At 47.4% G+C, this 18531-nt stretch overlaps 1 long non-coding RNA gene across 2 annotated transcripts in view; it reads left to right on the top strand.

Annotated features, from left to right (window-relative positions):
• Positions 1–18531, top strand: part of LOC130543133 (uncharacterized) — a 29907-nt gene extending 11376 nt beyond the window's left edge. Inside the window, exons 3-6 of one of the 2 annotated variants that reach the window (XR_008958215.1) lie at positions 5379–5476; positions 12451–13156; positions 13967–14201; positions 16122–18531. This is a non-coding gene — a long non-coding RNA (uncharacterized LOC130543133). Of the gene's footprint in view, positions 1–5378; positions 5477–12450 lie in introns of both variants that reach the window. The other variant, XR_008958214.1, reaches the window with a different exon arrangement.

The following is an 18531-nucleotide window of genomic DNA, read 5'->3' as shown; positions in this document are numbered from 1 at the left end:
ATCAAGTGTTGGGCCTGAAGTCCCTAGGGCTGGCAGGTGGGAAGGGAAGACAGACCTGGAGTGGAGGGAAAAGGACAAACCAGGACCCACAAAGACAGGTGGGGACCCTGGGAGAGAGACTGGAGCTCGCCGTTTGCTTGCTTCCTTTCCGTGACGCAGGTGACATGCAGGATTGGTTGGTGGCCCGCAGAGCCACACACACAGCTGGCTGGGATTTGGAGAAGCCGGAGACTTGCTCGGCAGGAGCAGGGGGGCGGGGACTCAGCTGTGCCCCTCACTGAGGAGGGGAGCCAGGCGCCCAGGGAGCCCGCACGGTGCCAACTGACTGCACAGAGAGTAAGGAGGGCCCTTTATACAGATTACCCTCCCAGAGAAAACAATTTTAAATCTGACAAAACGTGAAAATATAGAAAAGATTACATAAGGAAACAAGTAAACAAATAAAACCATAATTAAATAATCCACAGATAAGTGCTACTCATATTTAGGGATTGGTCTTTTTTCTCTTACGTATTATACACACACATACACGCATCCACGTTATCTATAGGCTCACAGTTGTAGCTAATTTTCTGTACAGTTCTGAATCCCACTTTTTTCTATTCACGTGATTCTTGTATATTCCGTCCTGAAAATTCTTGGAAGCATTACTTTTATTGGGTATCATTGTCCACCATAAAGCTGTATCATAATTTATTTAACCATATCGTTGCTGTTGAACATTTATGCTACTTTGCTGAGCATTACGCAGTCTTACGGGGCAACGTCGGGAACATCTGTGTGGCTCTGTGTTCATATCCCTGAAAATGTCCTCAGGAGGATGGAATTCCTGGTTAAAGAGCACCAACATTTAAAGTTTTATCCCCAAACAAACCGTGACCTGAACACCTAGAAAAAGATGTCCGGAGAAAGAAGTATTTCTTTTCCACTCTCAACCTACAGCCAGGAATGCGTCCCCTTCTGCTGGTTTGGCTGGTACCGGGTCAGAGATGAGTAGTTGCTTGGTAAAACCCAGCTCCGCGTCTTCATGAAGGCGCAAAGCCAGGCAGGGACGAGCACCAGCTCAGGGCCTCTCAGGACCGAACTGCTCCCAGCCTCCTCTACCTCCGTGGAGAGGAGATGCAGGGTGGGGAGGGCCCCTCATGGCAGAGCACAGCCACTGGTCTAAACCTGGCTCCCCAGCACCCTCCCCCTAGGAGCCCTCCAGGGGGAATCCATGCTCCCGAGGCTGGTGCATCTGAGGCTCGCTCTTGGCCAGAATCCAGAACAAGGAAAGGGAAACTGCATCTGAGCCAAGGTGAGCCTGTCTGGTGGGAGGTCCCGGGCTTCGGCTTCGGGAAGGAAGGGCTAAGTGTGGTGCTGAAGGAGAACAAAGGTTCATGGACACCTTGTTCTACAGAACAGGTTATCCTGAGTGTCGAAGATTAAAAGAGGAAGGGACACACTGGGAGCGTGTGGGGGAGCCCTGATGGGGATGCCCGTCCAGGTATGGATCACGGGGATTTCTGGGAGAGCAAATCTCTGGCACTAATCCCCTCACTCCTCCAACCCCCATGCTTGTCCCCAGCCCAGCGCACTGGCTGCTCTGTTGCTCTGTGATGCTCTGGCTTTTCTTGCAGAGAAACCGTTTGACAAGAACAGCAGAAAGAGGGCTTGAGACTCTATCACTTTCTAGATAGAGGAAGACAGAGGAAGGACAAGGCACTGACTCAGAGCTGGGGGTGAGGAGGCGGTAACTGGCCCTGTTACCTGTACAGAGTGTCCTATATCCAGGGTCTATGTCATCCTACTCCTTCTTGAAGGTTTCCAGTGAGCGGAGGAGCTGCCGGGGACCCGCCCTGCTGATGCCTGTGCCTTGACAGGTCTGCCTCAAGTTTCCCAGGAGCTTGGCTGAGCATTCCCACTGCCCCAGGAGGGGCAGGCCTGGGGTTCCCTTTCAAGGCTCTGGATGGAGCCCAGCCACCTCAGATGGGACCACAGAGGACCAGCCACGCACCCAAGAGCTCCTACCCAGCCCTCCTGGGAAACATCTCATTTTCTATTTGCAGAATCACAGATGTTTACTTTTGATCTCTTCCTCTCTCCCTCTGGGCCTCAGATCAGGGATGACAGCTATTTCCTTTCTTTTTTCTTTTCCCTATGGACAGAAAAAACCAGGAGGGCTCAGAAAGGTTGTTCAAATATTGGAAGACTTACATACTGGCTACTGGGGCGAGTAAGAAAAGATCAAGCCTCTCAAGGCCAGGGGCGGTCTTCAGAAGACAGGGAGTGGGGCACCCTTCAAGGCAGTGTTTCTCTTTCTTTCTCTCTTTCTTTCTTTCTTTCTTTCTTTCTTTCTTTCTTTCTTTCTTTCTTTTAAAGATTTTATTTATTTATTTATTTATTTATTTATTTATTTATTTATTTATTTATTTATCAGAGAGAGAGAGAGCACAAGCAGGGGGAGCCGGAGGCAGAGGGAGAAGCAGAATCCCTGCTGAGCAAGAAGCCCGATGCAGGGACTTGATCCCAGGACCCTGGGATCATGACCTGAGCTGAAGGCAGACGCGTAACGGACTGAGCCACCCAGGCGCCCCAAGGCCATGTTTCTTAAACATTCTGTGTGTTTGTCCATCAGCCAGGAATCTTGTTATGATGCAGATTGAGATCAGTAGTTCTAGGGACGAGCAGATGAGGTCCACGCTGCTGGTTCAGGACCATGCTTAGAGAAACAGGTGTCGGGGGGCTTCCTGTCCCTCCTGGCTCTAGGCTTGAAGTGCTGTGGTCCGCATTTCCTCTCTGCCATCTTCATGCAGCCGGGTCCGTGCAGGCAAGGCGCTGGCCACGCAAGCTTCTCTTAGCAGATGCTTCAGGATAACTAAAAGCCACGCTTGGGTTTATATCGCTACTACCCTATTTAAACATAAGGACATTCAGATATACACAGACTCCCAAGGAAGGTTCTCCCAGGATCTGCCCCAACAGGTCACACAATGACTCTTACTAAAAGGCGGGGGTCTTCCTTCTCTCACTCCATTCCATCCCCAGCCTTATTTGTACCCCCCTTTAAAAAAAATATTCAGCTCAAGCATTACATTACACTGAATCTTTTGCCATTCCATGAATGGACAAGTCTCTGAATAACCAGCGCAAACTACCTTTTTCCCTTTTATATTTCCTAGTTCCTTTTTAAAAATTTCAATTTCTATGTATTTTGTGTACACGGGCTCAACTTTAAGAAAATGCATTACGAGATAACTCAAACATAATACAGTGGATAATTATCATGCATTAGAAAGCGATTCTCAGCTTTATAAAAGGATTCACTGCATCCTGCCTTCAGGTAATGAGCTCTTTCTGGGCATTTAAACTATGAAAATCTTGCTACCAAGATTCTGATTTAATTGGTCCGAGTAGGGAGTAGGACACTGATATATTTTTTTAAAGCTCCCAAGATAATTCTAATGCACACCGAGGTTTGAGGACTACTAGCCTGAATGATGTCAGGTTTCCAACTTTAAATGACTCAGATGACTCGCTGGCCATTTAAATGCAACGGGCATTTTTGTGCACCTGCTGTATGCCAGACACTCTGTGAGGCTCCAGAGACATGAGTAAATCAGCCCCAGGTCCTACCCTGAAGGCACCCACTATCTAGCAGGGGAGATAAAACATGCAGACTTAATTTTATCTAGAGGCCCCACAAGTAGAGAAATAGGGAAATGTTGGTGTGATGCACCAAGAAAAGGAGAGGCAGGAATGGGGACCTGGTCCTCCATGGCCATTCCCTTCCCTCCCCCTTCCTCCCAGAAGGCACGAACTCCGGTTCAATAAGAGTGTAAGGAACTGTGTAGCCTTCCAGACTGCGTGACTTCTTATGGTTCCCACAGGTGGCCAAAGCTGAGTATGAGATGATTTCCAGCATCTTCTCTGCCAAACTGTCAAATGACTGCCACCGCCTTCTCCATTGTCCTCTTACTCCTTTCCTGGACGCTTCCCCAACCTCTGGCTTTGGGTGCTCTTCTTCCCAGATGGCCTCAACTGGTCCCCTCAATGTTCTCCATCCCTCGCATCCAGGCTTGTTGTTCCCAGATGACCTCTCAGCAATGGCAGCCCTGATTCCCGTGCTGTGGGCGCCAAGGTACGGATTCCACACGGAGCTATGAATGGCCAAGAGACCCACTCAAGAACGCCTGCTTTGTAAGGCAAGAATCTGTTACTCCAAAGCCACTCCATAGCAGGGAAATCCGTGAATGAGGTGTTTTAATAAAGGCAAAACCAGGTAGCCACCCCCCCAATTTAAGCCACCAAAGAATAAAGCAAATGGATTTTTGGCAGAATATAGCATAGGCCCCAAGCCTGCCCTTTGACCTCACTTCTGGGCCTCAGCAAGTGTAGTCAAGTGGGGTCCTCACCCACCAGGGAGAGAGGACCTGCTCCCAGGCAGAGCTGCTCAAAGAGGAAATGGACTGCTTCTTGAGAGGGGAGTTTGCTCTGGAAACCTTTTCCCAGTGGATATGAGGTGAGGTTTGGGAACAGGAGTACTTGAGCAACGCTTGGGCTGCTGGCTACTTTCAACCAGCCTTACAGGGAACCTCTGACAACCACTTTGTGGCCTGCCTTTCACTGCCTTCCAATGCTACAGTTCTCCGAAATACTTGAATTGAGTTCAGTGCAAGTGCAGGGGTGACGACAGTCCTGCAGAGCCACGAGGGTGACCCATTGGAACCTGGGACTTTCCTCGAGCTCTGCTCCAGGACCCTCAGATACGCTGCACTGCTCAATCGTCACAGTCCCTCCAGCTTGTACACAGCCTTCCCACTCTACAAACAAGGAGACTGAGGCTGAAAGATTTGCCCGGTATCCCACGAAACACAAGGGGTTTGAGTCCAGGTTTCCTGACTTTCCATCTGAGGCTCACGGTGTGATCTCATGATTTATAATCTGTCCAGACACAGTAAAAACTGAAAAAATCCCCAGAGTATGTATCTTCAAGAAAGAAAATGATCTCAAAGAAGTGGATTTGGTGCAATTCAGCAATGGGTTGGCTGCCAGGGCAATGCTCACAGTCACCAGGAGGCGGCAGAAGCCTGCCATTCTCGATGCTTCCATCCTTTAAAACCCAGGTAGGCCCTGGGAGTGAGTACAGTAAGAGCTTTTCACAGAGAGAGAGCCCAGAGAAAAAGCAGGAACGCCCGTGTGGACTGCTGGGAAGGCCGGTTGCAGGCAGGTGCATCTGAGAGCCAGGGGCCTGGAAAGAAAAGCCGCCCCCTTGGTGGCCTCGCCCAGAAGGCCTATAGTAGCACAGGATTTGAGTACAAACCATCTAAAACTTGGGTCATCTGTCTGCCATGTCATCTTTCCTGTGTCATCTCTCCTTTCTCTGCCTGCTTGCACAGCGAGGGAAAGAAGATCCGAACAACTCCTCAGCGGATACTGGAATGATCGGGTTAGAGCGCTTCGCAAACTACCACGTGTACGGGCAAGTGGCACACAGGTTAGTTGAGGTGGCTTCACGGGCTGCTCCCCTAACGTTCTCACTAGCATGTGAGCAGGTGACAAGGTGGCCCTGTGGACACCGGTGCTGGGGAGCTGGGGGGAGGGGGTGCCGGCTGGCCCTGAGGGGATATGCAGCGGGAGAAGGGGATGCCACTGCCCCCAGGCTCTGGTAGGGGTCACCCTGAGCTTAGGGCACTCCATCCCGGTGTGGTGCGCTTCCGGTGGGCTCTCTGTCCCCTGGGGTCCTGTGTCCTCGGAGGAAAGCCCTGAACCTCCCTGAGCAGCGGCTGAGAAGCATGAGGGTCAGCGATGTGACCCAGTTCCCTCTGCCCCAGGGACCGTGGGCAGAGTCCCCTCCAGGCCACAGAGCTCAGAACTGAAAGGCTGAGCCCACAGCTCTCTGGCTGCTCACCGACCGGCAGTCATCACTTCCGCCCAGGGGCGCAACTGCAGGTCACATTCGTGATTTTATTTACCAGGCTAACAATCCTGAGAGCCAGGTAGGACAGATTGCCTTTAACCCCATTTTTTAAGATGATAAAATGTCGCTAGCTTCACTGATTTGTCCAAAGTCATACAGTGGTTACAACACAAACTTGGAATCTGGTCTCAGGGCCCTCAAGACACCACCCTGCCCTAGTGTTTCCACCAACAGGGATTTCCCATCCCTCTACAGCTGATCTTTCTCGTTACATTTCTGGTATAGAAATGTCAGGTCATCATTCTCAGCTTAGGATGCATCACCATTATCAAGCTGTGCGAAGACCCTCTCTGGTGGTTTAATTTCTTCCATCTCGTCTTCCCGTTATCCCCAATTTGTATTCCCACTCCTCCAGCCCCCGAATTGCCACTCCCTCCAATTTGGTTGGTTGGATGATTAGTTCGTTTGTTCGATCATTCATTCATTCATTCATTCATTCATTTGGAAGCTAGAGCCAGATACATTTCTGACCACTACTGTGTTTGTGATGCTTTCAACAAGTGTTTCTTTTTTGGCATTGTTGTGTCCAACTCATGAACCCTAACTTCTGGTCCTTCTTCTTCTATATTCCTGTGATTTATAAGCTTTCCTCATGCCCCACTCCTGCCATCCTGAAATATATAACTTGCTACTTGTACCTATTTTATTTGCTTTATTCTTATTGGCTTCTGATTTGTTTTGTATTACTCGGGACTCTAATTCTCACTTTGGAGGTGTTTCCTGGCTCAGTTTGTATGATTGGCTTAGTATTTACTGCACATGCTTTTGACTCCTGCATGCAATGCAGTGACAGCAGTGTTCAGAACCCGTCACTTAAGGTCAGTCCTCAACCATCACCTGCAAGTCCAAGTTAACTCCTTATAAGGCTGACAGTAAATCATTGACACTCTTGCTTTGATCCTCTGTACAGGTTTTACATAATCTAATAGTTGAATGGTAGACCAGTGGTGTCCAATGGAACATTCCATAATAATGGAAACGTTCTGTATTTTTGTGCTGGTCAATATGGTAGCCACTAGCGACACGTGGCTGTTGAGCAGCTGCAATGTGGCTTGTGTGACAGAGGAGCTAAATGTTAGGTTTAATTAATTTAAAATAAAATTGAAATACCCTCATGTGGCTAGTGGTTGCCCATAGGATGGTGCAGATCTACTTTCTTTCTACCCACAACGTGGTCCCCAGACCAGCAGCATTGCCGTCGCTCGGGAGCATGTTAGAAGCATGTGCAGAGTATCAGGCACATCTAGTTCTACTGAATTAGATCCGCATGTCAGGATCTCCAGGAGATTTCTATGCACAGTCAAGGCTCCCCCCACCAGATTTATTGAGATATAATTGCCAGAACAACATTGTGTCAGTTTAAGGTGTACGGGAGTATTGATTTGATACCCATACGTATTGCAAAATGATTACCACCATAGTGTTAGCTAATAGCTCCCTCATATCGCATAATTACTATCTCTTTTTTTTTTTTTTTTTTTTTTTTTTTTTGCGGGGAAAACATTTAAATCTTACTCTCTCAGCAACTTCCAGGTATATAACCCAGTATTATTAACTATAACCACCGTGCTTCAGATTCCCCCACTCATCTTGTGACTGGAAGCTTATACTCTTTGACCAACATTTCCCCATTTCCCCCACCCTCCAGCCCCTGGTAAACACCATTAGTCTATTTCCATGAGTTCGCTTTAGTAGATTTCACATATAAGTGGTATCGCCGGTGTTTGGCTTTCTCTCTCTGACTTGTTTCACTTAGCATAATGTGCTCAGGTTCCATCCGTGTTGTCACAAATGGCAGGATGTCTTTCTTTCTCATGGCTGAATAATATTCCGTGGTGTGTGTGTGTATGTATGTGTGGGTGCACACGCACGTATACATGTGTTCATATCACATCTTCTTTATCCAGGTGCCCCCAAATTGTACACTTTTAAAATATTTTCTATTTTAACATACTTTTCATTGTTGATGAAGAGAAAATATTAATCTTTATAATATTCTCTTTATTCAGCAAACTGGCTGAGCTTTCGTATTGGTACTAATAATTTGTTGCTTATGTTCTGTTTTCAGTGTGGTCCGTCGTAGTTCTCTTTCCTTCCTCTAGTTCTTCTTTGTTCTGATGATACTGCTGTGGCTAAGCCTCCAGTACTGAGCGGGCATCTGGGCTGGCAGGGATGTGTCTAAACTTTCTCCATATACTGTATTTGCTGTAGATACTCAATAAATAGCCTTCATCAAGTTGAGAAAATACACATTTACTCCAGTTCTGTGAGGTATTTTTTTTTTAATTCAAAGATGTTCATCAAATGCTTTAAATGCATGAAATGCATGAAATTTTTCTTCTTCAGTTCATTAACGGTAAAGATCGCCTTAATAGTTTTTTTCCCCTCATGTTAAAGTTTCCCCGTATTCTAGAATAAACCTTAATTGGTCGTAACTCTTGAAATACATTGTGGGATACAGTTAACTAATATTTTGTTTATAATTTTCATATCTAGAGTCAAATATGAAATAGCCTGGTAGGTTTTTTTGGTTTGTTTTTACAATCCTTATCTGACTTTGTAATAAAGGTTACACCAGTCTTATAACAAAGGAGAAACCGATTTCTAGTTTCTAGAACAATTTATATATCTCATGTGATTATCTCCTCTTTAGAAGTGGGTGGAACTTTTCTGTAAAACCCTGTGAGCCTAGGGCTTTTCAGGAAGAGGGAGGTCTTTGATTGTGTTGTAATTCTTAACTGAGTACTTGCAACTCCGTGTGCTGTTTATTCTTATTCTAATTTTGGAAATTTACATTTTGCCAAAATTACATCAATTTCATTGTCTCCTAATTACAATTCTTCATAATATTATTACACTAAAACTGCCTGTTGTTTGTGGTTTCTTTCAGTGTTTATTCCGTGTTTATATCTTCTCTTTCTTTCCCCCATGAATTTTGTCACGTATTTGTATATTTTATAATCTTTTCAAAACACCAGCTAGTTTAATGTCTTGTTGCCACAGTCTGATTTTTGACCTTACCTATATGTTTTCTTCCCTCCTTTCTTTCTCCCTTCTTTCCTTCCTTCTTTCCTTCCTTCTTTCCTTCCTTCTTTCCTTCCTTCTTTCCTTCCTTCCTTCCTTCCTTCCTTCCTTCCTTCCTTCTCCTCCTTCTCCTCCCCCCTCTTCTTCTTTTTCTTGTTCTTCTTCCTCTCCTCCTCCACTTCTCTCCTTCTCCTTCTTCTTCAGGTTTATTCTGCAGCTTTTTTCTAGCTTCCTTCCTGCACTAAAAAATTAGCTCCAAGAATGTTTCAAAAAGGGGTTTTGGGATAAGGTATCTGATGCATTATATACTTGATACCATTTTGATTTTACTTACATTTAAATGGTATTTTAGCTGGATATAAAACTCTAGATTTGAATTCTTCTTCCATCAAAACTTTAAAATATGACTTCATTGTCTTGTGTCCAGTTCTGTTATTGGGGTTTCATGTCATTCTGATTCTTTTTCCTTTTTATTTATTTTATTTATTTTTTATAGATTTATTTATCTACTTTGGTGTGGGGGGGGGAGGAGCAGAGGGAGAGGAAGAGAGAGTCCCAAGCAGACTCCTCACCAAGCACAGAGCCTGACTTGGGGCACAATCCCACCACCCCGAGATCACAACCTGAGCCGAAACCAAGAGTCAGATGCTTAACCAACTGAACCACCCAGGCACCTCAATTCCTTTTCCTTTTTAGCTGACCTACTTTTTCTTTATAGATGTTTTGAGAATTTTCTCTCTGTCCTTAATGTTCTTAAATTCCCTGACAATATATCTAGGTGTGAGTTCCTCTTTTATTTATCTTGTTTAACACTATGTCATTTCAATGTGAAATTTTATATTTTCTTTATTTCTAAGAAAGTCTCAGTCATTATACCTTCAAATATATCCTCTTTCCATAATTTGTTTTCCCATTCTGGTTCCAAAGTTTGTGATCCTAATCACGACACCATCCTCCCTCCCTCTCTGGGAAGAGTCAACATTTTGTTGCCCTTGTCAGTTTAGGTAATGCCCCCCTCCACCACACTGTGAAAGGCAGTGACAGGGTCCAATTTTCTGTCTGTATTCCTAGTGCATCAGTGCCCACTTAATGAACGAACAAATGAATGAATGAACTAAGATAAGAGAATGGAGGAGTGGGACAGGCCAGAGAGCCAGAGCATGAGATGCAATGGGGCCAGGTCAGCAACCAGGATTCATGACAATACCATGTGCCCACACCCAGATGCATGACCTCTATCGGGGGCAGCCCCTTTGGCAAAGCGGTCCCTGAGGAGTAAGCACCTGGGGCAGCCATGCTCTGAGATAATGACTGCCATATCCTCAACCAGTTCTGGCCTCAAGCTCTCTTCTGACAGTGGTGGGGATCCTGAAGTGAAGCTGGCTTGACTTTTTCCTGTCCAACTATGGGACTTATGGCAAGTTGTCCTGCTCTTTGACCCTCAGTTTTCTCTTCTATAACTTGGAGTTAATGACATTGCCTTGTCTAGCTTGTAAGGGTGTAAAGAGCAGCAAAAGAGATGTTGAAGTGTGAACAGCTGCCCCATAACAAGGGGCCACTATCATCAGGGACACATCACAGTGCATGCACCTAAGAGCCTCTAGCCGTTGGGTCTGAGTTCTGAAGGGAGATTCCCCCATGGAGTCCTTGATTTAAATCCCTCTTCTTTGGAGGGGGCCAAGACTCCCTGAAGGTCTGTGGCTCTCCAGATCCTTGGGAAGAAACTTCTAGGAGCCAGAGCCAGCTCCCATCCAGATGGAGCAGCAACTCTAGGCTGGTGATTTGCCCCACTCTTCGCTCTCCCCTCCCACGTGCTCAACCACAACTTTGTACTGTATTTCCCCACTCCGTCCCCCCCCTTTGGTTTCATTGAGTTCCCATTCTGGTCTCCCCTGCTTGTAAGAGGGCCCCACACTCTGTGAGCATTTTCCTTCCCCTCTGCCCAGCAGAACTTCCTTCACTGTATTTGTACCTTATGACCCTGTTCTCAGCTAGGCCTATGCTGAGGAATTCAGTCTAAGGGTCTCCTAGCTGATACGGGTTTATTCCTCATGAGCTCTCTCTCTATATATATAGAAGAAATTATATGGAGAATATACTTTCAGTAGGGCTCCCAAAGTCTTAACCCAAAGGGGGTACCAGTGGTGGGAAATGTCAGGTCCCCTGGCAGCCTGGGGGCAGGGAGGGGGAAGGACATCTTCCAAACCCCTCAGATAGCCCACACAGGCAGTGATGTAGAGTCTTGACAAATACTCCCTTGGTTCCCAAGGCACAGACATTTTTCTGGATCAGACTCTCTCCTGTACCTAGGCTATCAGCTCTTAGAAAACACCCTTTCACTTTGGCTTCTCTTAATGTCCACTCTGAGCAACCTTTGAGCCTTTACCAATTCATGTGAGTTTTCTACCATCTCCTCTTTTTTATTTTTTAAGTAGGTTTGATGTCCTTTCAGTATTCCTGCCTTTCTGATCTTCCATAAAAGTCTTCCTTTTGTATAGCTTTATTTGAAGAGGCTTCAAGTATGAGGTGGGAAATTGGATTGGATTATCTTGGGCACCATCCAACCCTAAACTCATTGATTCTGTGAAATTTATGACACAGTTAACACTAAACTAGCACCCCTGAGGGTCACTAATGATTAAACCTTCAATTACGCAGATAGTGCCCTTCTCCTTACTGAGAAGATGCAATGCTAACCAGCAACGTCTTTGTTCCGTGTTAGGATTAATGAGTTACTTTGACATTGTCTAGTTTGAACATTCAAACTAGCTGTATTTCCAATGTGCTTTGGAAATCCCATCTTAGTAATGACAATAATAGATAACACACAGTATACCAGGCACCGTCCCAAGTACTTTAAGTACATTAACTTATTTATTTCTCATAATAATATTACGAGATAATATTTTTACCCCTACATTATAGAAGGGCAAACTGAGGCACAGAGATCCTAAGTAATTTGCCCAAGATCAGAGTCAGTAAGTGACAGAGCTAGGATTCAAACTTAGCAGTCTGGCCTCTTAACTACTACCCATGCTACCTCCGGAAGCTCAGACAGGATTACTGTGCCCCCTTTCATATGTAATTATGCCGGCACATCTCCTCCCAGGAGACTATGAGAGCCCCTCCTCCACCGCCTTACATGATAATGTGTCTCTGGCTTTTACCTTTTGCACACTGAAAAGAAGAATTAGGAGACCTTTGAAAGAGGTGAGTACTGGAAGTAAAGATACGAAGCTACAGTAAGAAACAGGAAGTAAGCAGTGTTTGAGTCAAGGTCAGAAGGGTTGGAGAGGTGAGTGGAGGAGGAAATGAGGGTCTAACAAGGGCTGCGAAATCATAAGCACATGCGTACAAAAGAATATGAATCGGAACACTCAAAATCATGAAGTTGTCAAATTCATCGATAGCATTTTATTTGAAGCCTAACAGGGTGTTTTGTTTTGTTTTGTTTTGTTTGGAACTAGACAATCTGATTTGGAAGAAATTGATTTCTCAAAATGGATTTGGAAGAGCAAAGGGCCAAGAATAACTGAGAAGCAATTTTGAAAAAGTAGAACGTGGAAGAACTTGCCCTACCAGATATCAGGATTTATTATCAAAATATTTCGTAATGAAGACAACAGAGTTTGGGCAAAAGGATAAACGTTGGAACAGAACAGAAAGCCTAGCCACGGGCCCACCCATTTTTGGAAACAGTACCAAGCAGAGACAATATTACAAATGCATGGGGAGAGGGTGGTCTATTTAATAAATGAGTCCTAGGAACGACTTTTATCCATATGGAAAATGCAAAATTAGATTTCTCCCTTAGATCAACCCTCTGTGGATTAAAGAACTAAAAACAAAAAGCAAAACTTTAAAGCACAGAGTGAAAATACAGAAAAATTCTTCATGACCTTAAGATAAAGAACAACTTCTCTTTAAGAAAGCAAACAATCATAAAAGAGAACATAAAAAATCGATAATTTTGACTTCGTAAAAATTAACTTCTTTATTACAAAAGGCCATTATAACAAAGTGAAAAACAAGCCACAGCCTGAGAGAAAGCACTTGCAATGAGTGTAACATGTAAAGAAATCTATCAAATAAATTAGAAAAAGATAAACAGCACTTGGGAAGAAATGGGCAAAGAATATAAGCCATCAGTTTGTAGAAGAGGAACCCCAGAAGGTCAGTAGAAATACAAAAGGGTGCTTGCTTCCGCTATTAAGCAAAGAAATACAAATCAAAACAACAATAAAACATCATTCACACCTACCAGATCAGCAAAAATGTATGTCAGCCAATGCCAAGTGTTGGCAGAACTGTGAAGTCACGGAAACTCACTCCCTCCTAGTGGGATTGTAAGTTGGTACAAGTACTTTGGAGACCAATTTGGCAAGAACTAGTAAAGTCGTAGGTGGTCATGTCCAGAAGTTCTACTCCCGGGCATCTAGTCTGTATGTGGATACAAGGAGACACGTATTAAGATGTTTGCTCTAGCTTCGCAAACACCTAAATGTCCATCAACGAGAAAATAGGATAACTAAATCGTATTATAGTTATACAGTGGAGCACAGTACAGCCTGTGTCGACATAGGTAAAGATCTCACAATTGTAACGCTAAGGGAGAAATGAACACTGCAGAAGATTCTGATATTGTATATATTCACGTATGCAGCTTAAAAGCTGGCAGGGCGTAATAAGTAATATTTTGTAACATTTATGGATACATAAAAAATGCAATAGAAATAGTAAAAAATATAAAAACATGCATGAGGATGACTAATGCTGAATTCAAAACAGTGCTTAGCTCTGGGAAGTGAGGGAGGAGATGGGCTGGAGAGGAGTACAGAGGGGAACTCCGTTGTATCTCTAATATTTACTTCCTTTGAAGTAAAAAGACCTGAAGCAAATAAGGCAATATGCTAATATTTGCTAAAGACGATGTGGCCATCATTAGCGCTGCCCACCGAATATATCTGGTTCTCTGCCTTCCAGGCCCATGGTCGGATTGCATTGCCCATCCGCTCTGAAGTTACGGGTGGCCTAGAGACTTCCTTTGGCCGGCGAACTGGAGTGGAAGTGACTTCTGTTTCTGTCCTCATGAACCCGTGCACAAAAGTTTTGGCCAACGTGGCCGTGCAGAGTCAAAGCTTCTCTCTTCCCCAGTCCCTGAGCAGACGCGATGTCTCCAGACGGCCCGCGATGTCTCCAGACGGCCCGTGGAGGACAGGTGGGTGGGTAAGAAATGAGCCTTTGTTGCTCTCAGCCATTGAGATTTGGGGATGTTTGTTAGGACAGCACAACCAAGTCTTTCCTGACGGATATAGCTGGGAAGTTGGTCCACAGGGCCTCCCTGTATTATTAGTCTCTGATTTTTTCTACATATTGAAAAATTACAAATAACATTTTTAAAGTTCTTAAGTTGGACCGGATTGATCCTATTTCTCAGTCCATAGCACATTATTTTTACTGGTCTGTGCAAGGCCCTGCTCTTCTTTTATTCTTATTTTCTTAATAAGCACCTCAGACCTGAGATGGAAGCGAGCTGGCTCTGCAGGAGATCTTGCTGAGGGGAGTGAGTGATGGGCTCGCCCCCCAGCCTGAGTCCAGCCTCCCTCCATGCTGTATGCAAGCCTGTGGCATCTCTCAGTGGCTTGTGCGCACCAGAAGCCCAACTAGAAAGTCTGAGCTCTTCTCCAGAGAAGTGTAAACAAGATTTTGAGGAATGCACCCCGCAACTGTTGCTGACCCTTTGTAGGGCTTTTAGAAAACCGGTTTGCTTTCCAGTTCTCTGATGTGTCTGAAAGCAGCAGCCTTCCCCCGCTTCCCAGGGAGAGTCCCTTTCCTGCCCCTTGGAGCCAGCACCTACCTGCCTTCCATCCCCACCAGCCACCAACCCTGTCCCCAGAGGCAGGTCACCTCTGCCAGAAATGCTAGGAAAACTCTCTCACCCACCTCTTGGCTTCCAGTTTCCTTTCCAGGGCTGCCTGCAAAACCCGCAGGGAGTAAAAACCCCAGAGAGAGGTGGGGGGAGGGGGCAGAGTGCTGTGGAGAAGGAAGAGAAACTCGTGCTCCTGGCCAGTTCTGTTCCGTGCGGCGCAGCGAAACGCAAGCGGTGCCTGGAAGTCACCGTGAAATGCAATGCCTTTGAGAAGTTCCGTGGAAAGAATGATATCATGGCCAACCACTCCCTGCCCCCCCCCCAGGCTTTTTTCCAGTGGGAGTGAGAAGTAAATAGACTGACACATTTTCCAGTCAGGGAGCAATTCTGGACAGCAAGTTTACCTTGGCACCCGGGCTCAGGTGGGGCTGTGAGAAACCTTATCTGTGCTTGCCCAGTAAACAAGGAGCCCTCATCTCCCCGGAGCCTGGGCCAGCGCACAGGTGACCGCAGGGGGCAGTTGAGCGGGGCCAGCAGCAGGCTGGCCAGAGCCACCGCAGAGCCAGACTGGCCCGGGGCGGGGGGTGGGGGGTGGTTGCAGACCGTGGTAGGTAAATAATGCCTCGATTTGATCGACAGACTCATTACTGACTCCGTCGGTTGCCAAGAGAAATGCCATCAAATCCACCAGATTCAAAGGTAGAATTGATGTCCCTTAATTGGACGATTCTCGCCCTGTCATGCGCATAAGTCACCTGGGGATCTCCTTAAAACGCAGCAGCTTCCGATCAGCAGGTTGGAGCCGGGCAGAGAAATAGCATTTCTAGCGAGCTGCGAGCTGCTGCGGGGGCCTGCGGTTGGTGCTGGCCCGCCGGTTGGTGCTGGCCCGCCGACCACGCTGACTTAACAAAGTCTCCATGTGCAGATGACTGTGTGCCTTTTTCACAGTCACGGTAGTAACCATTTAAGGAGCTCGGTCTTGACTCCGTGACAGGTACTATACAGGTGTTTTCTGTCATCCCGCTCCCACTCTCTACCCCGGCTCTGCAAGGTGGAGGTTACTATTCCTGCCCCCTCCTGGACGGGCAAGGACAGAGAGGCTAAGAGAGGTGAGTTCATGCAATGTACAGGTCATTTCCAAGAGATTTCATGACTACCTTCCCTCTCCTGCCCAGTGATCTGAAATAACCCACAAAGAGTAATAAACACCCTCTGCTTGTGGTGATTCGTCCTCTTGCTACCCGAGAATGAGTAATTCCTTTTGTACAGAATCATCAGGGCCAAGCACAGGAATTCAGGAACCCTAGAAGCAATATTGGGCCCAGTAATTCCTGGACACGATAGCGGCAGCTCTGCAGAGAGGTGGACGAGCCTCGTTTTCGATCCCTCTGGCGCTGATGTGTTCGCCCACAGGACGTGCTGTTGGAGACTCTTCATACCTGGAGTAGACGCTTTGATGCGTCAGCTTGGAAAGAATGCCTCTCTTGGGGCCATTCAGAAGAAAAAAATGCCCCGGCTTGTGGAAACACCAAAGTGAAGGCAATTATAACCGGACTGACTGACCTGGAGATATTTAAATACTTCGAAGAACTGCGATGTGCTCTTGCAAAACCCAGACCGCCCGCAGCTGTGAACTCGCATCATGTCCGGATCTTACAGAGCCAGGCAGCCACCACACCCAGGGTGCAGCAGGAGCGGTGACAGACGCCCCTGCAGCCCCGTGGAAGCCCGGATTTTGGGTGGCCCCTCACCAAGCCAGGCTCCGCCAGGACAGCAGGAGCATTTGAAGCTCACCCGTAGCGGTTCAGCGATGGGACCGTGATTTGCACCGCAGGGTGGCGAAGGCCAGGGTCAGGCCTCCCTGCAGAGCCATCCCAGCTCCACCCTGCGAAGTTCTGACACAGAAGAAAACAGTCCGCAGCAAGTCCCAAGATACAGTGGAGGCCTCCAAAGAAGTCATAATTAATATTGTCGCTTACACATAACACCATTCTAGGGAGCATTTGAGGGAGTTTAACAGACACCACATAAAATAGAGCGAAGTTAAAAAATAGGAGAGAATATGAGGGAAAGGAAAATAAAGGGAAAAGGGGATGGAGCCTAATGGGGGTAACACCTCCTCACATACCATCAGGCCCTGTATGCTTGGGCTAAGATCTTCAAATCAAGCTCTGATTCCCTAACCTAGACGCACCCAGCACTCACTGGACCCACGACGTACAGCCAAGAAGCGGCAGCCTCAGGGAAGCGCAGCCATTCCGTTCCTGGAAGGGGTGGAAAGTCAGGAAGCTCGTCCCCAACACATTCTATGGGCCCTGCCTTGGGAAAATGTAGGGCGACTTCTAAGGCCCTCTGGTGCCCGCCTCTCTGGAGATCTGAACTCAGTCTTTTCCCCAGGCCTGGTGTCATCTTCACTCAGTGCTTTGAGGAGCGAGCCCCTCAATCTCCCCGCAAACCTGCAGACATTGATGGGCTAGTTGGGGGTCACAACATGTAGCCCAACCACAGGCTGGGAGCCGTGGTCTTCCTGCCATGAGCTGTTGGGCACTTTCTTGGGACAAGCACAGGCCAAGGAGCCAGAGGACCAGACCAAGGGCTGGTCCTGAGTTCACCACTCACTGACTGTCGGAGCTGAGGAAAGGCAACTCCTCTCTCGGGGCCTTAGTCCTGTTGCCTGGAAAATGGAGGACATGCGCTGGCATTCTGTCTGTCCCCTCCCTGAGGATTCTCCGAGCCGCAGCCCTCTGCAGTGTGACAAAGTGAAGGGAGGCCCTGAAGCAGAGCTGCAAGCTTTGGGGTCTGGGGCAGAGAGAGAAATGCGCGACCCGGATGCCCTGTCAGAGGAGGACCCACTGCCCGGCCGTGGTAGTGGGGTCAGCAGATGGCCCCCAGCTGTCTGCTCCTTCAAGGTTGGTACCAGCCTAAGAGAGCCACCTCTCCCAAGACCTTGTCCTTCCTCCAGGACGGCCCACGCTGCGGGCTGAGCAGAGCAGGGGAAAGCAGACCCTGGCATTTCGTCCCAACGGAGGCCACTCTGACAGGTAACAATTGCTCCACAGCTCCCCGTAGAAGTGGCCGAGCTTTGTGGAATCTGCATCTCCGTTAGACTTCCTTCTGGGTCTGCTCCCACTGCTTCTCCTGCCTTTCCTGGGTTCTGGTCCCAAACCCTGTTTCCACATCTGCTCTGAGGAGGAACGCCTCTGCGCAGCGGCCAGAGCCCACGGCACCCAGAACGGCCAGGCACCTGACCTTCAGAACAGAAGCCTTGGCCGCCATGGACCCACAAGCGAGAGAAGCGACTGGCGTGGTCGCCAGGACAGCACGTGTAGCCAGAGCTACAAGTCGGGGTGGTCCTCAGGTGGGAGCCCTGCCCTCTAAAAGGCAGGACCCCCTTCCCCCACCCCCAGACCAGCCCCTCCGCACTTTGCTTTTCCAGCAGGTGGTGCTGGTTTTGCAGAACCTCAGGCTCAAGAAACCCAAGGCTTGGGGCGCCTGCGTGGCGCAGTCGTTGGGAGTCCGCCTTTGGCTCAGGGCGTGATCCCGGCGTTCTGGGATCAAGCCCCACATCAGGCTCCTATGCTGGGAGCCTGCTTCTTCCTTTCCCACTCCCCCTGCTTGTGTTCCCTCTCTCACTGGCTGTCTGTCTCTGTCAAATAAATAAATGAAATCTTAAAAAAAC

Source organism: Ursus arctos, unplaced genomic scaffold (genome assembly GCF_023065955.2).
Source record: "Ursus arctos isolate Adak ecotype North America unplaced genomic scaffold, UrsArc2.0 scaffold_8, whole genome shotgun sequence".
Classification (NCBI taxonomy): Eukaryota; Metazoa; Chordata; class Mammalia; order Carnivora; family Ursidae; genus Ursus; species Ursus arctos.
The sequence above is the reverse complement of the archived record's forward strand: the minus strand, read 5'-3'. Positions and strand labels throughout refer to the sequence as shown.